At 41.3% G+C, this 23,621-nt stretch overlaps 1 long non-coding RNA gene across 1 annotated transcript; it reads left to right on the top strand.

The window, feature by feature from the left end:
• Window positions 1-1,119: 1,119 nt before the first annotated feature.
• LOC132516327 (uncharacterized) lies at window positions 1,120-22,389 on the top strand. Its single transcript, XR_009539298.1, has 3 exons — window positions 1,120-1,816; window positions 20,538-20,712; window positions 22,205-22,389. It is a non-coding gene; the product is annotated as an uncharacterized LOC132516327 (long non-coding RNA).
• Window positions 22,390-23,621: the final 1,232 nt, after the last annotated feature.

Genomic DNA, 23,621 nt, shown 5'->3' with positions numbered 1-23,621 from the left:
GGCGGGGGTAGGGTGGGGCGGGAAGCCGCCCCCACCCCCCCGTTTCCTTGCCCCGCGCCCTCCCCTCCCCCTCTCGCGCCTTCCCTCCCCTCCCCGCGGGGAGGAGGGCGGGGGCGCGGAGTCCTCCCCCGGGACAGGGGGCGTGTGCGTCCCCTCCGCTCCCCTCCCCCCCGGCCGGGCTCTCCTGGCTCCCCGAGGCGGGAGTTTCCAGGAAGAGCTCAGAACGCGGCCGCACCACCGAGCGCACGAAGACGTCAAGTAGTCCCTCAGAGCGACCTGATTAGAGGAGAATTCTAGCTACCAGGGGCTGTCGGAGTTGAAACTCCGAAAAGATAGGGAGTGGCTGCCTGGTCTGAGGAGCTCAAGCAAAGAGGTCCGAGCTCCCACTTTCCATTCCTGGAGAAAGATGTGTGGGGGAGGCGGAACGAGTTCCGGCGGAGGGCTCGGACGCGCCGGGTGGAGTAAAGCGCTCACAGAGTTAAAGTGGGCGGGAAAACCCGGAGCGGACTCTCCTTGACACGCCCAGAACCTCCCGCCCCATTCTTCGTGGGGGAGGGGAACGAAAAGAGCAAGGGAGAGAAATGTGTTCCCTTTCCCTGCTTCCTAAATCCCCACTGAAGAAACAAGTGGCGACCCGCCACCTCGAAAGAAGCGCAGAAGGGCCGTCATGTCCCGGCGGGGAGGGGCCACGTGTCTCCTCCTCCTGTAACGTCCGCGCCGTCGGCGCTGGGCGTGCGGTCAGAAGCCCAGGCCTGCGACCTGGAGGAGCTAAGCGCGCGCATGCGTGCAGTGGGCGCGCGCTTTCCGCCCCTTTCCTGAGCGCGTTAGCGTTCCCCCTCCCCCCACGTTCCTCATCCGCCACCTCAGAGCCTCCCCCGCACCCAGCCCTCTCTTTTCGGGGGAGGTGGCCTGTCTTGCCCATCCACTGACTAACCCCTTCACCCCAGCTTCGCCCCGCCTCCCCTGAGCTTCGGTACAAACTCCGCAGCTAGGGCTCAGCTTTCACATTCCCGCCTCCACCTTCTATCTCCCCTCCCAAGCCTGAAGCGCTTCCTGCAAACTGCCCTGTTCTCGCTCCTCTCGGCGCCGCCTCCTCCCGGCCCTAACTGGATGGCTGCTTTCACGTTGGTGGGGCTGCGGGTAGTAATCCTGTATTTTTCCTTCGGCAGGCTATCGCCTGCTCCATTTTACAGATGAGGAAGTTAAGGTCCAGAGCTAGGACAGGCTGGCCTCTAATAAAGGCTCCTTGAGTTGTCCCCAAAATCAAACACGGTAATTGACACTGTTAAGAGTAACCCTTGACTTCTTACAATTTAAGCAGCCGTGGGAAGCCAGTCCCCAGTCTTTCCTTGGCACCCTCAGTCCTGCAGTCCAGCCCAGTTGGCAAAAGCCAGAGAAATGATTGATCCCAAATGAACTATGTAGCGATTACTGAATTAGAAGAAGGGCCAGTTGGAGATCTTAGCAGGCACAGAGGCTTTTAGAGGTGCTGCAGGTTATTTATTCAATGTGAAGTCGTTTTTTAACACAATGTTTAATGTTTTCTCTTAGATTTTGTAATTCTTTTATTCCTTCCCCCATTCGAGATCATTCTTTTGGTTTTGAAAACATTTTGACGTAATTTGTCTCCTCCAGTAAAAAAGAATTACCATTTCATTTTAAAGGATAACTTTTCCTTTTTGTTAGTATGGTTGATTATTATTCCTAAATTCCACACCACAATCCCCAAAGTCAATTCTTCCCTGGGCTTCAGCTCTAATTAAAGTTACCTTCAGTCGATGAGAGGCTTGCAAGAGATGTCATGGAGAATCTTGAGGTACTGCTTCTATAAACTTTTTGTGTATCACAAACTTTAAAGCTATAAGTGGGAATGAAAGGAAATAGACTTGTGTAATTTTATGTATATCTAACGAGTCATTATTTAAGATTCAAATATTTTGAGTCTCATTCCAAGCATTGTAAATATGGGTCTGTTTTGTTATTTTGTTTTCTTTTAAATGACTTTTATCGTGATTTTCCTCTATTGCAAATATTTCTAAATAATCTGTTGGGCAGATGTCTTCTAAGCACAACGATGGTCTGAAGAACCAGTCCAGGTTTGTTACAAGGCAATTTTTCGTTAAGTTGACTGAGTGTTGCATGATAACACTTTCTGAACTTTTGTTCAGTAAATAAATGTTTTCTATGTGCATAGCACTATATTAGGTCTTTTGTGAGAAATAAAGGTGGACAAGATAAGGCTATTCTTTTTTTTTTGCGGTACGCAGGCCTCCCACTGTTGTGGCCTCTCCCATTGCAGAGCACAGGCTCTGGACGCGCAGGCTCAGTGGCCACGGCTCACGGGCCTAGCCGCTCCGCGGCACGTGGGATCTTCGCGGACCGGGGCACGAACCCGTGTCTCCTGCATCGGCAGGCGGACTCTCAACCACTGCGCCACCAGGGAAGCCCAAGGCTCTTCTTAAGAAGCAACCTAGTAGTGGAGATGAAATTCTTCACCACAGGCTCAAATCAGTAGAAAGTCATTGTTATTTCTAGATTAACTTTCTTTTTTAACCACTTAAGTTATATATTGATTTGAGATTTCCCAAAATTTTCCCCCTCGTTCATGTGCAGTTCTCAGGTTCTGAACATGTAGATTAAGGGATGGGAGGAATGAAGAGCTAAGAAGCATCTAAACAGAAAGGATCAGGAGTGGGCAGTGATTTAATGGGAATATGAATAATCACACCGTTCAATACTGAAGAATAAGACTGTAAGAATGGCAAGAAAGAGAAGTGTAAGTGTAAGGATGTCCAGGTCTTCAGATTTTAAATACTGAAAAACGACGGAAGGCCTTAGGAATTATGTGCTGTTTAACTTTGTGTGAGTGTTGACAAACGTAGCTTTTATTTCTGGAAGGATGAAATAGTCTTGCATCTAAGTCTAAGCAGTTGCCTAGGTGCACAGATTGGGTGAGGAAATTTTTTTTTTTGGCCGTGCCTCGGAGCATGTGGGATCTTAATTGCCCAACCAGGGATGAACCCGTGCCCCCTGAAATGGAAGCGTGGAGTCCTAACCACTGGACCGCCAGGGAATTCCTTGGTGAGGAGTTTTAAGGAAGACCAGTGGTAGAGAAGAAAAAATCTAGTTTGCAATGGAATTCAAACTTCCTATAGTAGAAGGAGGGGAGAATCCTTTGATTTAGGTTAGAGAGAACCAAAACTCTTATCCACCCCACCCCTAAAGAAAATCACTTACAGTTGACATTAAACATATAACTTAAATCTAAATACTTTTTGACCAATTTAGAAAGCCTTGCATTTGAACTTTATTATTCAAATTTACCTTCTACCGTGATTTTATAAGCTTTAGCTTCATTCTGCTACTCTAAATGTTTCTGCTGGGCTCCTGCTTCTCCTTCCAGAGTTACTGCAACCTTGCTGTTACATCCTGGTCTGCAAACTGATGCCTTTCATGGGGTTGGTGCTATAAGATAGTGTAACTAGGTTTTCAGCTCAATCCTATTCTAACATTTAGATTCAGAAGTTAAATTGTAAGAACCCCAAGAACATAGTCTTTCTTAAGTAAAATGAAGAAATTACCACAGGCTCAGATCAGTAGAAAGTCAGGAACATAGTCTTTCTTAAGTAAAATGAAGAAATTACATATGAAAATGTACTACTTCTCATTAAATCTAGGGATAATTCTCTGAACTCTTGTATGTGACTGTATTGCTATTCATAACCTGCAACAGTGCCCCATAGACATCAGAGTCAAACTGCTGTGGATTATTGTCACTGAACTGGGAGAAGAGTGGCACTATCTGATTTCTTAAGGGAAAATCATACTGTAGACTAAAACCTATAGAAAAATTGACACAGTCATCAGCTTTATCATAATGGAATTCAGGCCTTGCTTTCCCCTTTACTGTCAACCTCTGTGTCATAGAGCATAAATGTATCCTTATTGTTGGTCTTGCATCCAAGCTGGAAGTCATAAGGCTTCCATTTCTTTAGTAATTTTAGAAGCCACAGTTTGAATAGATGCCTGCAAAATCTTTTTATCATGAAGCTTTCTAAAGATGATTTTTCTGGCCACTGCTCTGACTTCATTCTTTTTGGGATCCTGGGTAAGTCATTCCTCTTATTCGGGCTTCAGTTTCTCTACCTTGGGTCTTGCTGAACCCACAACCAGCTCCAGGTCATTCTCCAGAAGGTTACTTCTTTGCTTTAGTGCTGCAGGACCCTGGACTTTTAAAGTAATTTCTTTTACTCATATCTGTCTTTTCTAGTCTTATTTAGCTTTTATACATTGATGAGAGAAGTTTTACACTGAGGGAATTGAAATTTTGGGCTCCAAAAATAATGTGATGTTAAGGCAAGGTCTTAGGGAGGTTAGGGGAACAAAGAGACTATTTCAGGGATTCTTAACCTGGCATCCAGGATAGAATGCATTGGGTCCGTGAACGTGGATTGAGGGAAATCACGTCTTTATTTTCACTAATTTGTAATTGAAATTTAACATTTCTTTTTAGTTTGAATGTTAGTAACAAAACCACAGCACTACTGTATTAGCAGTACTGTACTTGTGACTGTCATTGATAGAAATCACAGATAATTTCATATCACACTGCAGTTGTTGCAGACACATTGATATAGTTTGTACTCATTACTAGGAGATCTTGTTATTTAATGTGTTAATAAAGACATACATTTATTGGGCTTCCCGGGTGGCACATAGGTTAAGAATCCACCTGCCAATGCAGGGGACATGGGTTCGAGCCCTGGTCCAGGAAGATCCCACATGCCACAGAGCAACTAAGCCCTGGTCCAGGAAGATCCCACATGCCACAGAGCAACTAAGCCCGTGTGCCACAACAACTGAGCCTGCGCTCTAGAACCCGCGAGCCAGAACTACTGAGCCCGTGTGCTACAACTACTGAAGCCCGCGCACCTAGAGCCCGTGCTCTGCAACAAGAGAAGCCACCGCAATGGGAAGCCCGCGCACTGCAACGAAGGGTAGCCCCCGCTTGCCACAACTAGAGAAAGCCTGCGCACAGCAATGAAGACCCAGTGTAGCCAAAAATAAATAAATTAGTTTTTTAAAAAAAGAAATACATTTTATTTATTTATTTATGGCTGTGTTGGGTTTTCATTGCTGCGCGCAGGCTTTCTCTAGCTGCAGTGAGCGGGGGCTACTCTTTGTTGCCGTGCATGGGCTTCTCACTGCGGTGGCTTCTCTTGTTGCGGAGCACGGGCTCTAGGTGCACAGGCTTCAGTAGTTGTGACACGTGGGCTCAGTAGTTGTGGCTTGCGGGCTCTAGAATGCAGGCTCAGTAGTTGTGGTGCATGGACTTAGTTGCTCTGCGCATGTGGGATCTTCCCAGACCAGGGCTCGAACCCGTGTCCCCTGCATTGGCAGGCGGATTCTTAATCACTGTGCCACCAGGGAAGTCCCAGAAATATATTTATTAATGTATCATACATTTAAAAATTTTTGATAACTAATTCAGTATATTAGGTTTCCTCTGTAAACCAATGTAATATCCTCTGCATTTAAAAACATTACTCTGACAAAAGGTCTATAGGTTTCTCCACACTGTTAAAGGGATCCATGGTACAAAGAAAGATTAAGAACCTCTGCTTTAATCAAAATAAATACTATTAGTAATGGGTTATAAACCACTGAATAAAATAAGAATCCCTGTTGTAAATAAGTAAATGAATAAGTAAATAAGTAAATGAATCATTATAAATAAGTATATGAATCATTACATAAATATAGGAAAAGTGAAAGTGTTTCCTTTCAGGAGGATGACAACTAATAAATACAGATGGGATGATGGAGTAAGAAACTCATTCATGGATGCTAAAATACTGGGTGAAAGTTTGATGAGGAGCCGGATATTTACATGGCAAAGTATCTCTCCATAAATTATTTAATAGTTACAGAGCAATAGTGGAGGAACCTCATCACACCACTTTAACCAAGTCATCAAGCCTACATCACTGATACTGGGACAAACTGACTGCATGTACCTCTTAATAAAAAGCACTGAGGAATCCTAAAGATGCTACCAGAAAGCTACTAGAGTTAATCAATGAATTTGGTAAAGTAGCAGGATACAAAATTAATGCACAGACATCTCTTGCATTCCTTTACACTAATGATGAAAAATCTGAAAGAGAAATTAAGGAAACACTCCCATTTACCATTGCAACAAAAAGAATAAAATAACTAGGAATAAACCTACCTAAGGAGACAAAAGACCCATATGCAGAAAACTATAACACACTGATGAAAGAAATTAAAGATGATACAAATAGATGGAGAGATATACCATGTTCTTGGATTTGAAGAATCAGTATTGTGAAAATGACTATATTACCCAAAGCAATCTACAGATTCAATGCAATCCCTATCAAACTGCCAATGGCATCTTTCACAGAACTAGAACAAAAAATTGCACAATTTGTATGGAAACACAAAAGACCCCGAATAGCAAAAACAATCTTGAGAAAGAAAAACGGAGCTGGAGGAATCAGGCTCCCAGACTTCAGACTATACTACAAAGCTACAGTAATCAAGACAGTATGGTACTGGCACAAAAACAGAAATATAGATCAATGGAACAGGATAGAAAGCCCAGAGATAAACCCATGCACATATGGTCACCTTATCTTTGATAAAGGAGGCAAGAATATAAAATGGAGAGAGAACAGCCTCTTCAATAAGTGGTGCTGGGAAAACTGGACAGCTACATGTAAAATAATGAAATTAGAACACTCCCTAACACCATACACAAAAATAAACTCAAAATGGATTAAAGACCTAAATGTAAGGCCAGACACTATAAAACTCTTAGAGGAAAACATAGGCAGAACACTCTATGACATAAATCACAGCAAGATCCTTTTTGACCCACCTCCTAGAGAAATGGAAATAAAAACAAAAATAAACAAATGGGACCTAATGAAACTTAAAAGCTTTTGCACAGCAAAGGAAACCATAAACAAGACAGAAAGACAACCCTCAGAATGAGAGAAAATGTTTGCATATGAAGCAACTGACAAAGGATTAATCTCCAAAATTTACAAGCAGCTCATGCAGCTCAATATTAAAAAAACAAACAACCCAATCCAAAAATGGGAAGAAGACCTAAATAGACATTTCTCCAAAGAAGGTATACAGATTGCCAACAAAAACATGAAAGAATGCTCAACATCATTAATCATTAGAGAAATGCAAATCAAAACTACAATGAGATATCATCTCACACCAGTCAGAATGGCCATCACCAAAAAATCTACAAACAGGGTTTCCCTGGTGGCGCAGTGGTTAAGAATCTGCCTGCCAATGCAGGGGACCTGGGTTCGAGCCCTGGTCCAGGAAGATCCCACATGCCGTGGAGCAACTAAGCCCGTGTGCCATGACTACTGAGCCTGCGCTCTAGAGCCTGCGAGCCACAACTACTGAAGCCTGCGTGCCTAGAGCCTGTGCTCTGCAACAAGAGAAGCCACCACAATGAGAAGCCTGTGCACCACAACAAGAGTAGCCCCCAGTCATTGCAACTAGAGAAAGCCTGCGCACAGCAACAAAGACCCAATGCAGCCAAAAATAAATAAATAAATATATATTTTAAATCTACAAACAATAAATGCTGAAGAGGGTGTGGAGAAAAGGGAACCCTCTTGCACTACTGGTGGGAATATAAATTGATACAGCCACTATGGAGAACAGTATGGAGGTTCCTTAAAAAACTAAAATTAGAACTACCATATGACCCAGCAATCCCACTACTGGGCATATTACTTGAGAAAACCATAATTCAAAAAGAGTCATGTACCACAATGTTCATTGCAGCTCTATTTACAATAGCCAGGACATGGAAGCAACCTAAGTGTCCATCGACAGATGAATGGATAAAGAAGATGTGACACATATATACAGTGGAATATTACTCAGCCATAAAAAGAAACGAAATTGAGTTATTTGTAGTGAGGTGGATGGACCTAGAGTCTGTCATACAGAGTGAAGTAAGTCAGAAAGAGAAAAACAAATACTGTATGCTAACACATATATATGAAATCTAAAAAAAAAAAAAAAAGGTTCTGAAGAACCTAGGGGCAGGACAGGAATAAAGACATAGAGAATGGACTTGAGGACACGGGGAGGGGGAAGGGTAAGTTGGGACGAAGTGAGAGAGTGGCACGGACATATATACACTACCAAATGTAAAACCGATAGCTAGTGGGAAGCAGCCGCATAGCACAGGGAGATCAGCTCCGTGCTTTGTGACCACCTAGAGGGGTGGGATAGGGAGGGTGGGAGGGAGGGAGAGAGACATAAGAGGGAAGAGATACGGGGATAAATGTATATGTATAGCTGATTCACTTTGTTATAAAGCAGAAACTAACACACCATTGTAAAGCAATTATACTCCAATAAAGATGTTAAAAAAAAAAAGAGAAGACAGAAAGATAATTTTTGTAAAGAACAGAACTCTTGGTAACATGAATAAAAGCTAATCAATTCTATGCATCGATAAATAAACAAGTAAATAAAAAACAGAGATGTAAAAAAAAAGCACTGAGGACCAAACATTACTTCAGTGATAATCCTGCCAAAAATGCACAAACTGAATCTAATCATGAGGAAATGTCAGACGAACCCAAATGGAGGGCCATTTTACAAAATAACTAGCCTGTACTCTTCAAAAATGTCAAGGTCAGGAAAAAAAAGAAAGCCTGAGGAATTGATCCAGAGTAAAAGAGGCAAAAGAGACATGACAACTAAATGCAATGTGTGACCTTAGATTTGATCCTGAACTAAGAAAAAATATATCTCTACATAATGTTTTTAGGATAATTTACACCATTTAATATAGACTGTAAGTTAGACAATAATATTGTATCAATGTTAAATGTCCTAATTTGTATATACACACAGGCACACACACACGCACATGCACACACACACACTGTGGTTACATAAGAGAATGACCTTGTTCTTAATAAATAACACACTGAAGTATTTAGGGTTAAAAAGTGTATGATGTCTCTAAGTCTCAGATGGTTTAGGAAAAAACACATATAAGTCTATATGTAAGAGGGAATAATAAAGTAAATGGAAAAAATGTAAATAATTTTAAAATTTGGATAAAAGACTTAGGGGAGTTCCTTCTGCTACTCTTGACATTTTTCTGTAAGTTTGAAATTACATTGCTTTAGATCATTTGTTCCACCCTCTCACTTTGAAGAGGTGAAAATTGAGATTTTGGAAGGTGAAGACTGCTCAAGGTCACACAAAAAGTTAGTGACAGAGTTAGGGCCAAAACTCAGATCTCCAGATGTCAGTCCTCTTTTTACAACACCAACTGAATTGTTTGGTGTTTCTGTTTGGATGGAAAAGGTTGAGCCACCCCTTTTTTACTTCTCTTTTTAGTTTCTTGGTTCCTTAGAGCTAGTTCCTTCTGCTAGAGAACCAGACTAACATAACTAAACGCTTCTTTCAGTTCCTTCATGATTAGGCAAGGATCAGTCTGAAATTTGTGAGCTGTACAGTTGGGATATCTCTTTCCTCTTGTAGGTTTAACATCTTTCTTATCGCCAGTCTTTTTCTGTACATGGTCAGCTTCTTTTATATGGTATTATTTGTACCCTGTCCCCCATAGAGTGATGATATATTATTGTTTAAACTTCTTTCCATAGGCCACTCCATTTCAAGGTCTCTTCAATATTATCTATTCTAAATAAAATTGTATGTTTTCATTTCTGTGGTTCTATGACTCAGTTTCCTTAATTGGTGGAAAATTAAGACATAATATGCCAAAAAAAAAAAGGGAACATAGCATTTCAGAATTATAGTCTTAAAATATGGAGATTAATCTAACCACAATCATAGATGGTGGGGGCCATTTACTAGTTTTACTAGTTACTGAGTAAATCAGCTTTATCAAAAAATTAAGAAATCAGATCTATCATTTTCCATGTAAATCAGTGTAAATTGGCTAATTGTCATCAGTGGGAGGATGCCTTGTCTCCAAGTGAGATAATGGAAAATATTAAATAAAAATTAAATGTCAACAATTTCATATGGCTCAACCTGATAGCAGTAAGCATATTATTAGGTAGTGATGTGTTTTCTCTTCTCTTACGGAATTGGTAGAAAAATGGAGATAGTTCATGTGGTATCTGCTCTTGAATCTTCAACTTCTCACTTTCTTTTCCTACCCTGGCTGTTCCTCTGTCCTGTCACTCTCTGTGAGATTCTTTCTTCAAATTACTCCAAATTTCCATCTTGGCTTATATTAGCTTCTGCCACCTGGGATCCATCCAGCAATTCATAGAAAGTTAGAGATGGAATACCAGAAGCAGTTTGTTCAGTCTCCTTATACTTCAGATGAGGAAACAGAGGTTAACATCATAAAGCTGATATCTCAGAGATGTGGCATGAATGGAATATCCTGACTCCCAGGATAGTGGTCTTTCTATCTCAGTATCCATGTTCTACCTTATATTTTCTACAGCCCAATTTATGGACTTGGGTCTATCTTTCAATCTCACTGGCTCTTTCTTCCCCTTATCTTTTTCTTAGTTCTCATGTCAGTCAGTCACCTGGATCTCCTTTATTTTCTCATTTTTGCCTTTTTACCATTCAAGAGCAACTTTAGCTTGTGCACTCTCTCTCTTTCTCTTTCCATCTTGCCATTGATGAAATAAATTTATTTATTTTTAGCTGCGTTGGGTCCTCGTTGCTGTGCACAGGCTTTCTCTAGTTGTGGTGAGCGGGGGCTACTCTGCCTTGCAGTGTGCGGGCTTCTCCTTGTGGTGGCTTCTCTTTGTTGCAGAGCACGGGCTCTAGGCGCGCGGGCTTCCGTAGTTGTGGCACAAGGGCTCAGTAGTTGTGGCACGCGGGCTTTAGAGCACAGGCTCAGTAGTTGTGGCGCACGGACTTAGTTGCTCCGCGGCATGTGGGATCTTCCTGGACCAGGGCTCAAACCCATGTCCCCTGCATTGGCAGGCGGATTCTTAACCACTTCACCACCAGGGAAGCCCGTGTATTATTTTATACGTACAGAATATTTTGAAAATAATTTAAGAAAAAATAGTGATTGATAATATCTGTCCTTACAATAAAAACTACCATAGCCCAGTGGAAACAATGGAAAGGAATCGGAATTAGAATTTTTTTTTTTAATGAATGAGTGATGTTTTGTTAAACCTCACAAAGTAGAGTTTGAATTACCTTTGACTCTGCTGAAAATATACCCTATCTTTATTCCTAAAATGCTGAATTGTTTATTTGAAAAGACCTTTGGGATTCATGTTCAGGGGAGCAGAGTAAAATATCAAGAAAAAATTATTTAGTATGAGGGAAGCAGAAGATTTTAGGGTAATGGACAAGTCTTTGGGTCGTAGGAATACTGTAACAATTTTTAAAGGATAGAGCAGAGGCAATTGGTTTTTTTTACAATTTATGTATTTTTAAGACAGTTCAGCTAGAGACTCAGCCAATAAGTAGAAAAACTTCAGAGTGAATGTTTGGTGTGTGAATCTGGTACATTGAGGAGTATCTCAGGTTTTCTCTACCTTTATTTTATTATTATTATTTTTAAGATATTTATTTATTTATGTAGGCTGTTCCGAGTCTTAGTTGCAGCACATGGGATCTTCGTTGTGGCATGAGGGATCTTTAAGTTGTGGCATGTGGGCTTCTTAGTTGCGGCTTGCATGCAGGATCTAGTTCCTGGACCAGGGATTGAACCCAGGCCCCCTGCACTGGGAGCATGGAGTCTTACCCACTGGACCACCAGGGGAAGTCCCTTCTCTACCTTTAAAGACTTAGCTGTTGATAAGAAGTACCCTGTAAACACCTTGTTTAGTCAGCATTTGCATCTTGCAGCCCAGAAATTTGGTTTTGGGTGCTTTACCTACTTTGGGACAAATTGGCCTTCTATTGGTAGGTGAGCCTTATATGAGATAATACTTCAGCCTGGAGTTTGGATAAGCACTGACTGATGGATGTAAAAAGTCAGTGGAAGCTTTACTCTTAAAGAGAAAGGTCAATGTTTATATTTTCTTTCCTCTGCCATGTAGCTTTTCCAGAAATAGTCTTTGGGTTTTTTTTATTAGTTAATCTCTTTATTCCCACCCCCCAACCCACCCCCGTGCTCACCTCCCTACCATCTTTTTATGTGTAAACTAAGCCTTTGTTGAAAACAATTTATGGCAAAATTGTACAATTTTTTCTTTAATTTCTTTTATTTTTGGCTGCATTGGGTCTTCATTGCTGCATGCGGGCTTTCTCTAGTTGCTACTCTTCGCGCAGTACATGGGCTTCTCATTGCAGTAGCTTCTTTTGTTGCGGAGCATGGGCTTTAGGCATGCAGTCTTCAGTAATTGTGGCCTGCGGGCTCAGTAGTTGTGGCTTGTGGGCTCTAGAGCACAGGCTCAGTAGTTGTTGGGCACGGGCTTGGTTGCTCCGCAGCATGTGGGATCTTCCCAGACCAGGGCGCAAACCTGTGTCCCCTGCATTGGCAGGCAGATTCTTAACCACTGTGCCACCAGGGAAGCCCAAAATTGTACAATTTTCTTTGGAAAATAAAGGATGGATATATATTAATGGTCTCTTTTCCTTTCAAGCTTTAATTGGCATGCTATTCATAGACGTGATTTGGAAAAATGTGGAAGAGAAAGACCTCTTCATCTGGAATTAATGGAGTTACCATCAATAATTGTGAGAGGCATATACCCTGAGAAAACTGTAATTCGAAAAGAGTCATGTACCACAATGTTCATTGCAGCTCTATTTACAATAGTCAGGACATGGAAGCAACCTAAGTGTCCATCGACAGATGAATGGATAAAGAAGTGTGGCACATATATACAATGGAATATTACTCAGCCATAAAAAGAAACGAAACTGAATTATTTGTAGTGAGGTGGATGAACCTAGAGTCTGTCATACAGAGTGAAGTAAGTCAGAAAGAGAAAAACAAATACTGTATGCTAACACATATATATGAAATCTAAAAAAAAAAAAAAAAGGTTCTGAAGAACCTAGGGGCAGGACAGGAATAAAGACATAGAGAATGGACTTGAGGACACGGGGAGGGGGAAGGGTAAGTTGGGACGAAGTGAGAGAGTGGCACGGACATATATACACTACCAAATGTAAAACCGATAGCTAGTGGGAAGCAGCCGCATAGCACAGGGAGATCAGCTCGGTGCTTTGTGTCCACCTAGAGGGGTGGGATAGGGAGGGTGAGAGGGAGACGCAAGAGGGAGGAGATATGGGGATATATGTATATGTATAGCTGATGCACTTTGTTATAAAGCAGAAACTAACACACCATTGTAAAGCAATTATACTGCAGTAAAGATGTTAAACAAAATTGTGAGTTTTAGAAACTTAATGATTCTGTCTTAATAAAGTAACAACCCTAATTCTCTAATTTTATCCCTACGAACTTGCAGAGTTTTCTCCAACTATCAATTGTTCCTGTTGGATAGCAGAGCTGAAAAGATGTAGTATTTATTTCAGGGTACATTCACAATTATATAGTGAAGCTGAATGTGACAAATGCATTACCAGGTCCCTTATCAAATATAAAAGAATCAGTTGCTTGTTACTCATGCCTGTGTTCTGCAAGTATTTCCTATAAATACAGTGGCCAATACATTAAAAAATTTTTCACTTTAGCTTTTTTTTTTTTAGTAATAGTTATTACCTTTTATTTGTTGAATTTGCTGCAGGACTCAGAAAAAAAGAGTGTTACTGATAAATTTTAAAAGTGAGTCACCGTTGGCTAACCTTTCAGATTTCTTCTGGACTAAAGAGCTTTGCTGATGAACTTGACTTAGTCAAGAAGCTACCTAGGGGCTTCCCTGGTGGCACAGTGGTTAAGAATCCGTCTGCCAATGCAGGGGACACGGGTTTGAGCCCTGGTCTGGGAAGATCCCACATGCCGTGGAGCTACTGAGCCTGAGCTCTGGAGCCCGCGAACCACAACTACTGAGCCCGTGTGCTACAACTACTGAAGCCCACGCACCTAGAGCCCCGTGTTCCACAACAAGAGAAGCCACTGCAATGAGAATCCCCCACCACAACGAAGAGTAGCCCCCATTCGCTGCAACTAGAGAAAGCCTGCTCACAGCAACAAAGACCCAACGCAGCCAAAAATGAATAAATAAAAATTAATTAATTAAAAAAAAAAGAAGCTACCTAAATCCATTCTACTTGGTCAGGACTTATCAGTCTCTTAAAATTTGTTTCAAATGCCCCATCTTCATAAAAACTTCCTAATAAGGTGGCCAAGATGCTCTTGTTCTTCACTTCTAGCCATCCATTAACACATTAAACATACCAGTGTTTCCCAAGCCGGCCAATTCCTTGAAATATTACTAGGTGTTCTGGGTGAAATAAATTTAGTAAACACTGTATATTATATCCTTCTCTTGGAGATATTTATGATTCATGTTATGAATAATTATGAATGAATGTTAAAGTCTCTGAGAACATCTGCAGTAAAAGAAATCTGCTTAACTTTGTTTAGCCCATTGTACTCAGTAAATACTTTGTTAATTGCAAGTTGTAATTCAAATGTTACATTCCACATGAAGCCTTTCACGACTCCCACAGGCAGTAGCCAATGTGTCCACCACTGAATTCACACAGCTTGAAGTTACACTATATAAGTGCTGTAAAAATTTAGTTCCTGTTCATATTATTATGTAATCTTCTGATTGTTAGCAACAGAAAACTCATCTCAAACTTAATTAAGGGAATTTACTAGTTATCAACTGAAAACTCAAAGTTTCGTCCTCAGTGTTGAGGCTCAATGATACTACTAGAGACCTGGTTTCTTTCCATTTCATCTTCTAAAATATTTGATTTTCTAAAGTTTCCTCCTTCATGATCTCAGTATGGCTGTAGCAGTTTCTAGTAGGGCTGCATGTGCTTCCCTCATCTCTAGTGGGAAGAGAACATCTCTCAAGGAAGCTATTTCAAAATAACAAGGAAGCATCTTTTCCAGAAGCCCCAGCAAAGGTCTTTTCATATCCCATTGTCCTGAATTAAGATCACTTGTCCAGGGGCTTCCCTGGTGGCTCAGTGTTTAAGAATCTACCTGCCAATGCAGGGGACACGGGTTCGAGCCCTGGTACGGGAAGATCCCACACTCTGGGGAGGAACTAATCCCATGCGCCACAACTACTGAAGCCTGCACGCCTAGAGCCCGTGCTCCACAACAAGAGAAGCCACTGCAATGAGAAGGCCGTGCGCACCGCAAGGAAGAGTAGCCCCTGCTCACTGCAACTAGAGAAAGCCTGCACACAGCAGCAAAGACCCAAAGCAGCCAAAAATAATAAATAAAATAAATGAATAAATTTATTTAAAAAAAAAGATCACTTGTCCATCACTGAACTAATCAATGTCCATGGAGATAGGATGTGCTCTGCTTAAGCCAAATAGGGTCTATCCTGGTTTTGGGTGTGAAGTCAGCTTCCTTGGAAGCTTCCTTTTGTGATCATACGTAAGAGAATATGGGTACTGTTTCTAAGGGGAAGGAGGAATAGATGCTGGGCAGCCAAAACCAATAAAAATCCACTACATGATGCTTACCACATTCCATTACTTCTGTATTAATGAATACATAATTAGTACATTAATTAATCATGCTGTATTAACTTTGTTCACACAAAAACTTGTACACGAATGTTCATAGTATCAATATTCATAATAGCCAAAAAGTGGAAACAACCTAAGTATCTGTCAGGTAATGAATGGATAAACAAAATGTGTATATCCATACAGTGGAATACTATTCAGAAATAAAAAAAGAATGAAGTACCGGTACTTGCTACAACATGGATAAAACCTGAAAACATTATGCTAAGTGTAAGAAGCCAGTCACAAAAGGCTACATGTTGCATAATTCCATTTATATGAAATGTCCAGAATAAGCAAGACCATAGAGACAGAAAGTAGCTTTGTGCTCGTTTTCTGCTTTGTATTTTCAACAACCACCCGTCACCAACCCCAGTGCCTCACACATAGCAGGTGCTCAAAAATTATTTGAAGGAATGAGTGGAAAATTAAATTGAAATAATTGATAATATTTTTCTCTTTAAGCTCCAGAAAGACAGTTGCTTAGTTCTCTCCTTAAATTAGTAATGCACTCAATTAGCATGAGTGCAGATCAACATCTCTGCAACTAAAAAGTATATTATATTCAAAGATTATTTTCACTTTTGTTGGCTTATTTTGTGATCTGTCACTTGTACAGGTACCGTTTGGTCATATACCATTACAGAATTGAGCTGGTTAGTCCATGTTCTCCTCATTTCCACAGTATTTATTTTCCTGATTTACTTGTAAAAATTGCTCTCATTAAATTTCACCTTTGAGAGCAAAGAGTTTAACTGGGTCTCTGAATTTGTTTTGTCTGATTACTGCTTATAATATTTACATTATTTTAAAAAACAATTACCCTGGGTTTGTTTCCTCCTCAGAGGACTTTAATCATATTAGCACCATTCAAGTTAACGGTCTCCGTACTTAGCACCATAAAGGCAGGATGTGGAGGAACCCATATGTGCAGGTGGAATTATTTCTTCATATCATGAATCTGAAGAAAGGGAAGATGAGAAACAAATTCATTTTCTAAGTTCTTTCTCGTTTTACTTAAACTGGCCACTCTACCTTTTCCTTGTCACCCCAGTTTATAAGTACGGTATGGAGCCTGCTTAGCTCTGCCATTCAGAAGCATTAGATAGTTTCCATAGCCCTTCCATCTTGAGGGTTGGGTGGAGGGTGTAAGGCAGCAGATTTTGCTGGTTTTGATTTGAGATTTCCAAGAAGCTTTCTGAAATAACTGTCCTTCTACCTATGGATGCTGCTTTTAAGAACTGACAGCCCCATGGCCAGTAAATCTCTTTTTTTTTCTTACTTAGCTAGAGAAGTACTCTTTTATTATTTTTTCCAAACTTCTACTTTTTTTTTTTTTTTTTTACAAATTTCAATTCTACATAAAAATGGAAAGAATAGTACAACAGGGGACCTCCCTAGTGGTGCAGTGGTTAAGAATCTGCCTGCCAATGCAGGAGCGCGGGTTCGAGCCCTGGTCCAGGAAGATCCCACATGCCACAGAGCAACTAAGCCCATGAGCCACAACTGAGCCCATGTGCCACAACTACTGAAAGCTGTGCATCTAGAGCCTGTGCTCCACAACATCAGAAGCCACCGAAATGAGAAGCCCGTGCACCGCAACGAAGAGTAGCCCCCACTCGCCACAACTAGAGAAAGCCCATGTGCAGCAACAAAGACCCAACGCAGCCAAAAAAAAAAAAAAAAAACAATAGTACAACATCCATTTATCAATTGATAACATTAATATTTTGTCTTATTTACTACATGTGTCTGTGTATATATATCTTAAAAATATATACATACATACTTTAAAAATATTATTTTATGATCCTTTCAAAAGTAAGTTACAAGTTGTAGACATCATGGCATTTCTTAAATATGCTAAATATTTTAGCATACATTGCTTAAGAAACAATACATTCTCTACTGTTTTAGTTTCCTGTGGCTGCTGTAACAAATTACGACAAACTTGGTGACTCAAAACAACAGAAATGTATTATTTCTCAGTTCTGGAGGCCAGAATTCTTTTGTCTTTTTTTTTTTTTTTTCCCGCGGTACGCGGGCCTCTCATCGTCGCGGCCTCTCCCGTTGCGGAGCACGGGCTCCGGACGCGCAGGCTCCGGACGCGCAGGCTCCGGACGCGCAGGCTCCGGACGCGCAGGCTCAGCGGCCATGGCTCATGGGCCCAGCCGCTCCGCGGCAGGTGGGATTTTCCCGGACCGCGGCACGAACCCGCGTCCCCTACATCGGCAGGCGGACTCTCAACCACTGCGCCACCAGGGAAGCCCTAGAGGCCAGAATTCGAAAATCACAGTGTTTGCAGAGCCACATTCCTTCTGGAGACTCTACAGGAGAATCCTCTTTGCCTCATCCAGCCTCTGGTGGCTGCTGGTATTCCTTGACTTGTGGCCACATCACTCCAGTCTCTGCTTCTGTGGTGACATTACCTCTTTTTCTTCTCTGTCTCCTCTGTGCATCTCTTATAGGAATCCTCCTCATTGGATTTAGTGACAACACAGATAACCCAGGATGATCTCCTCATCTCAAGACCCTCAAGACCCTACATCTACAAAGACCCTTTTTCCAAATAACATTCAAAGGTTCTGGGGATTAGGACATGGATATATCTTTCTGGGGGCTACCATTCTTTCCAATACACCTACACAACCACAATACAATTGTCATCCTCAAGAAATTTAACACAGATACATAGATTACCTAATATATGATACGTATTTAAAATTTCCCAATTGTCCTCATAATTTACTTTATGGCTTTTTAAAAAAAATTATTTATTTTATTTTTTTATTTCTGGCTGCATTGGGTCTTCGTTGCTGCGCACGGGCTTCCTCTAGTTGCGGCGAGTGGGGGCTACTCTGTTGCGGTGCGTGGGCTTCTCATTGCCGTGGCTTCTCTTGTTGTGGAGCACGGGCTGTAGGCGCGCAGGCTTCAGTAGTTGCGGCACGCGGGCTCAGTAGTTGTGGCTCGTGGGCTCTAGAGCGCAGGCTCAGTAGTTGTGGCACATGGGCTTAGTTGCTCCAAGGCATGTGGGATCTTCCCGGACCAGGGCTTGAACCCGTGTCCCCTGCACTGGCAGGCGGATTCTTAACTGATGCGCCACCAGGGAAGCCCCCAAAGCAACTTCTTAATGGTATTGTTTTCTTGCATCCTTCCTGCTTTGTACAATTGGTCATACGTCAACCTCTGTTTTTGTTCCTCCTCAAAGAGCTACTATTAGTTTTCTGTCTGTTTTCTTCCTAGTCTCTTCTTTTTGGGGAGTATGGTTGAACAGATGCTTTCTGTTTTCCTTGTCCTGGTGAAGGTGATTGCTAATGGGTGGGCTCTTTGGTCACACTGCTCTCCTTATCTTTCTCGAAAATATTTTCAGGGGCTTCCCTGGTGGTCAAGTGGTTATGACTCCACGCTTCCACTTCTGGGGGTGTGGGTTCGATCCCTGGGCAGGGAAGTTCTCCATGCCACAATGTGTGGCAAAACAAACAAACCAACAAACAAAAAGCTTCAAAAGGTGGCTTCTTAGTACTCACAAACATTTTGCCACTTCTCCCTTGGAGTGCAATTGTTAGAACTGGTTGATACAGGTCCCTGAGGAATGCTCTAAATTTGTTAGTAATTGCTTTGATTCCTTATTCTCTGATTTTCATAGAAGTTACAGAATTGTGTAGATATAACGTTGTGTGTTTCTTTTGCTGCATTTGACCAGTAGTGTGATGGTGAATGGTCCTTGTATGGAAGAAGGAATGAAATGTTAGAAGGGAGAAGGGATGAAAATGTGGAAGGAAAAAAAATAGGATTTTGTGGGAGTGGAGAGGGAGGTGGGTAAAGTGTGAATTAGTCATAAAGCCAGCTAATGAGTTTGAAGCCTTGTCATTCAGGCATGAAAATAAGGAAAAAGATTAAGAATCTAGAGAACCAAATCTAGTAGGGTAAAAGTAGTTAAGAAATTGCCTCTAAAATGATTTCTTTTCTTTTTTTTTTTTTGGCTGCTTTGGGTCTTAGTTGCAGCACGCGGAATCTTCATTGTGGGATGCGGGCTTCTCTCTAGTTGTGGTGTGAGGGCTCTCCGGTTGTGGCGCACAGGCCCAGTTGCCCCCCGGCATGTGGGATCCCAGTTCCCCGACCAGGGATCGAACCCATGTTCCCTGCATTGGAAGGTGGACTCTTAACCACTGGAACACCAGGGGAATCCCTAAAATGATATCATTATCTACTCTTTCTCAAAACATACCTGTATTCTTAGAAGAAAGGAGAAAAAGGGCTTTGTAAGTGTTAAGGTCCTGTGAATGACAAACCACTGAAGTAAGTTATTTTTTGGAGTTGGAATTTTATAGAATCATGGAATGTAAGATCTGAGGGAACTTAGAAAGAATTGTTCTTTACTCACAATCATTCATTTATTAAACAAATATTTGTTGAATGTGCCTGATACAATGTCAGGTCACATAGGTGAAAAAATAATTCCTACCCTGAAGGATAGAAAAATTGTTATGAAAAAGTTTTGCACAGTACAAAGAGCATACAGAGGAAGGGATGTCTGTCTTTGCCTTTTTGTTTATTTGTTTGTTTGCTTGTTTTGAGATGAGGTATCAATACTTGAAAAGAGATGGTAGTTTGTCTAGTGAACCAGAGGGGATGAAATGCTGGCTGAGGAGATAGCATATGAAAAAGTACAGGAATATGACATCGGAGAGTATATTTAGAGAACAGCAAGTAATTAGGTATATTAGAGATGCCAATCATTTCTCCTATGCTCACTTCCTCTTCTTAGGAATCTGCCCTTCTCAAGGCTAATATATATTGAGTACTCTATATATTGAATGACCCTATACCCTTGGCCACATCACCAGGAATCAGCCCTTGACTGGAACTAATGAAATTTTCTCTTGCAGGAATAAGGTAAACTGAATAGACTTTCACTGTTAGTAATGGTAGACTACATAATTCACGTCAACCCTCCTATTGAAGGCAGCTAAACAACCTGGATGAAACCTAAAAAGCATCTTCTAGAAACATCTCATAAAATAACAAGACAGTGAGGAATTACTCGGCCAAAATTCTCAATAGGTAAGGAATTTGGAGTGATGAGCCTGGGACTCATGCTGCTTTTGTCTGGAGACATTTACTGATTCAGAAGTGACTGGGAAGTTAGTGTACTTTTGGCAGTCTCGAGAGTTTATGGGAACAAAATTTGGAGTCTAGGAGCCATAAAAGGTGGTAACCCTAATATACCACCCTGTGCTTTGGCTCAGGACTTTAAAACACTGCACTGTAGGTATAAGGGAGCACTGGAAGTTAACTAACCCTCATACAGACTGCAGGCTGACTTCATATCTTCTTAAGTGGCCCAGAAAAATCTAAAAGCCTGAACTTGTATTAAACTGTCCCTAATTGCTAGTGGCAAGAGCAAATAAAAATCCTCTTTGGAGGAAAATATCATCATTGTTGGCATCAAACTATTTATATAATTTTTTTTTCTTTTTTTGCCATGTGGCATGTGGGATCGTAGGAGAAAACCTATGCCCCTGCATGCACCCTGCAGTGGAAGCATGAAGTCCTAACCACTGGACTTCCAGGGAATTTCCAATTTTTTTTTTTTCAAATACAGTGTCCAGCACAAAGATAACCAGGCACATAAGGAGACAAGATACCATGAGGAAGGAGAGAAATAACAGATAATAGAAACAGACCCACAGGGACTCTGATGTTACAATGACTGGACACAGACTATAAAATAACTCTTTACTATGTTCCAGGAGATAAAAACTAAACTTGAAAAATTTGGCAGAGAACTGGAAACTATAAAAAGTGACATTAAAATACAAATAGCAGCTTTGTAAATGAACAAAATAGAAACTCTAGACTGAGACATGGTGAGCACTGAAATTTGTAGGATCAGAGATTCAAGTCTGGTGACCTTGTTGGTCCATCTGTAAGACCAGGAAGAAATACAGAGAGAAAGAGAGATGAGAAAACATGTGATCCCAGGGAAGAAAAATGAATGGAGAGAAAGCTACCTGGCTATTTTCCAATTCAGCCTTTTCCCACTACAAATGATGCCACAATAAATATCTTTGTACACGTATGCTTATGTACTGGTATTTTTATTTCTATAGAAAAGATCCCATATACTGCATTAAAAGGATATGTTACATTTTAGGGACTTTCCTGGCAGTCCAGTGGTTAAGACTCTGCACTCCCAATGCAGGGAGCACAGGTTCGATCCCTGATTGGGGAGCTAAGATCCCGCATGCCACATGGTGCAGCCAAAAAAAAAAAAGGTATACTACATTTTAAAAGATACTGCCACATTACTTTCCCAAATGGTCATAGCACTTATCATTTCCCCCAGCAATGTATGAGAGTTCTCATCCCCCCATATTCTTTCCAGTACTGAATGTTATCAATGTTTTGAAATATTGCCAATCTGAGGAGTTAAAAATGGTATATTAAAAATCTATTTTTCATAAAGAAAACATGACCAATGGAATAGAATTGTTTTGTTTTGTTTTTTTTGCGATACACGGGCCTCTCACTGTTGTGGCCTCTCCCGTTGCAGAACACAGGCTCCGGACGCGCAGGCTCAGTGGCCATGGCTCACGGGCCTAGCTGCTCTGTGGCACGTGGGATCTTCCCGGACCGGGGCACGAACCCGTGTCCCCTGCATCGGCAGGCGGACTCTCAACCACTGCGCCACCAGGGAAGCCCTGTTTTGTTTTTTGACGTTTGTATTTCATCTTTAATAAATTGCCTGTTCTTATTCTTTGCCCAGCATTTTTCCTGCTGGGTTGTTTATCATTTTGTTATTAGTTTATATGAGTTCTCTTTACAGTAATAGTATTAGCCTTTTGTCTACAGTGGTTTTTCTTCCATTTGATTTAGTTTATGGTGTCTTTTGGTGTACAAACATCGCACAAAATGGTACCAAGGGCCCACTACCATTATAAGGTGAATTTAGTGCTGTGGAGGTGGGGAAAGCAGTTCACAGAAAATATGATGCTGGACAGAAAGCCTAATGGATGCCTACTATATGAAATTTTATAAAGATGTGGCCTTTCCAGCAAAGAACTGCAAGGAAATGACAGGAGGCACTAGATGTGGGTGTTGTTAGTTACCTGAGTCATGGTTTACTTGTCACCATTTACTCATTAGTTCCTCCAGTCATCTATTTATTCATTCAACAAACGTTTATTAAGCAGCTATAATGTACCAAGCACTGCATTATAACAGAATACAAAAATAACTAAGATGTGGGTCCTACTTTTGAGAGGCTCATACTGTATTTGAGGAGGTAGAAATGTTAAATTACCAATAGTAGCAAAAAGATGAGTAACACACTAGGAAGATGATGGTGCCTCAGGCTAGGAAGCTGTAGACATAAGAAGTGAATGAATTTGGGCTATGTTTTAAAGGTAAAACTGAAAGAACTTATTGATGATTGGATATAGGTATCAGGGAAAGAGGAATCAAAGATGATTCTAGGTTTTGGATCTGAGTAGCTGTGAATATCCACAAGAGGTTTTTACTGAGCTGGAGGAGACTGAGTAGACAGAGGTTTGAGGAAGTAAAGTCCTATTTTTTTTTGGCCACACCATGCAACTTGCAATATCGGATTGAGCCCAGCCCCAGCAGTGAAAGCACGGAGTCCTAACAACTGGAGCAGCAGGGAATTCCCATATGTTAAGTTTGAGATGTCTATTAGACATCCCAGTGAATTTTCAAGTGTATATTTAATATATGAGCCTGGGAGCTCAGGGAGACAGCCGAGACTGGATTATAAATTAGGTGGTCAATAGTAGTATTTAAAGCTATTGGACTGGATGGGATCACTTAGGGCAGACTGTGGATGGAGTAGAAAAGACCCAAAGAGAACGGATGGACACCAAGGGGGGAAAGTGGCGGGGGTTTGGGGGTGGGGGTGGGGGGATGAATTGGGAGATTGGGATTGACATGGATACAGTAATATGTATAAAATG

The sequence above is a fragment of the Lagenorhynchus albirostris genome, chromosome 2 (assembly GCF_949774975.1).
Source record: "Lagenorhynchus albirostris chromosome 2, mLagAlb1.1, whole genome shotgun sequence".
Taxonomy (NCBI): Eukaryota; Metazoa; Chordata; class Mammalia; order Artiodactyla; family Delphinidae; genus Lagenorhynchus; species Lagenorhynchus albirostris.
Note: the sequence above shows the minus strand (reverse complement) of the source record. Positions and strands in the feature narration are given on the sequence as shown.